The 1,748-nt window shown below is 40.7% G+C and overlaps 1 protein-coding gene across 1 annotated transcript in view; it reads right to left on the bottom strand.

Annotated features, from left to right (window-relative positions):
• sv2ca (synaptic vesicle glycoprotein 2Ca) overlaps positions 1-1,364 on the bottom strand; it is a 35,211-nt gene extending 33,847 nt beyond the window's left edge. The window contains exon 1 of the mRNA XM_015042182.1: positions 906-1,364. The gene's annotated coding sequence lies outside the window, so the exon portion shown is untranslated. The remainder of the gene's footprint in view (positions 1-905) is intronic.
• Positions 1,365-1,748: the final 384 nt, after the last annotated feature.

Genomic DNA, 1,748 nt, shown 5'->3' with positions numbered 1-1,748 from the left:
CCTTAAGTTTAGGGAAAAAAAAAACAACAAACAAAAACCTTTTTTTTTTTTTTTTTTTTTTTTTTTGCTTCCTTTTGCCCTTCATAAGGGACGTGGACACCATGTCCATTATGAAACCACCACAGAGTAACTCCTGTTTACAGAAAAAACTTGAATGAATTTTAAGTAGGAATAAATAATGCATTCAGCAGCTTGCAGTCACTTTACCCAAAGTTTTTTTTTTTTTTCTTTTCTTTTCTTTTTCTTCGAGCGCTCTCATCAGTGGTAACCCAGCAGGGCAGCCATAGCGATGCAAACAAAGCACTTTGCCACAGATTTCCAGTTCAACGGCTGTGCGCCTGTCAATCGCTCGCTGCTTCTTGAGGTGCAGTTCAGGGATGACTCAGTTGCCTCCTCTCACATCCTCTCTCCTCTTTTTGGCGGCAGTGCAGAGTGCTTTAACCGCCTCAGGGCAGGTGGCTTCACGGCACAAAAGCATGAACGATCCGCAGCCAGCTCCGCTCCACGAATAAGACTTACAGTACAGCGGTGTCTGATATCACAAACTACATAACCTGGACATTTAGAGCGAGATAAGATTAAAAAAAAAAGTGTTTGCAACTAGGCATATACAAAAATATACTGGATTCTACAACGCATATTTTATATACTTGATCATTTTGTCAGTTTTCTTTTAATTATTATTATTATTTCTTTGCAGAAGTCTTCGCTTGACCGGAGATTAACGACAGGAAACAAACCAACTTCTAATAAATTACGATGAAAAAAAAAACTTATCCCAACATCCACTATGTTTGAAAATGAAGCTGGAAAAGTGCAAACAGGATCGCAAGGAAAACCACCAACTCATGCTCTTCTTTAGTCATCACGTTCAGCAGCTTTAAAACAAAAAGTATTTTTCTTACCGTCTTTATGGCGTGAAGAGTGGACTGAGCTGAAAGTAACACATTGCAGCAAACTCCGTTATCCCTTCATGGTAAATAGTGAAGCTCTTTCTGGGATTTTTGTTTTTGCCCCCCTCCCCCGATGAGGAGCAGGATCGGAGGAAACTGCCAGCGCACGACAGGGTTTTTTTTTTTTCTTTTTTTTTTTTTTTTTTTTTTTTTTTTGTCTCTCTCCCCCCTCTGATGCAGTCCTGTCTGACTGCATGCAGCACTTCGGGAGATGAGAGAGTGTGGTTGTAGGAGAGCCAGAGAGAGGGGGCAGTGTAATCAATAATTGTATTTCATTGAGTGATGCGGGTAATTCCGTCTGATGGAACAATCTCGTTAGGAGACTGACGTGAAAAGCTGCAACGCATGAATGCTAAACAGAGAAGGAAATGTGTCATTTTGGAAGTCGGGAAGAGCCGCTGCCGCTGCTGCTGCTGCTGCTGCCTCTCTAACATATTGAACTCCAGCTCAATATGTTTGGGGCTAATAGGAGCAAAGGCGCAATGTACGTTTTGTTGCAAGTCTCAAAGACATCCCTAGTGAAGCATGGTAGCGGCAGTGGCATGCAATGTCGAAATTTTTAGTTTTATTTTTTTTTCCAATGAGCCTGAGAAGCTGCTCAGAATTGATAGGACATAGCTGAGCTCTGTTGTTTATCAGCTGCAGATCAAAGTTTTTTAAATTAATATTTTGAGCAAATAAGCTGACCTCACTATATGTAGAGGGTTATTTTTGCAAATTCTGCACAATTCTTTCCATCGCGTATATTTTCTGCTTTTTGCCTCTCTTGTGTGATTTTTCTGGATCAGCCTTAGT

This window comes from Poecilia latipinna, unplaced genomic scaffold, assembly GCF_001443285.1.
Source record: "Poecilia latipinna isolate Pla-1442-1.1 unplaced genomic scaffold, P_latipinna-1.0 Scaffold580, whole genome shotgun sequence".
Lineage (NCBI taxonomy): Eukaryota > Metazoa > Chordata > Actinopteri > Cyprinodontiformes > Poeciliidae > Poecilia > Poecilia latipinna.
Note: the sequence above shows the minus strand (reverse complement) of the source record. Positions and strands in the feature narration are given on the sequence as shown.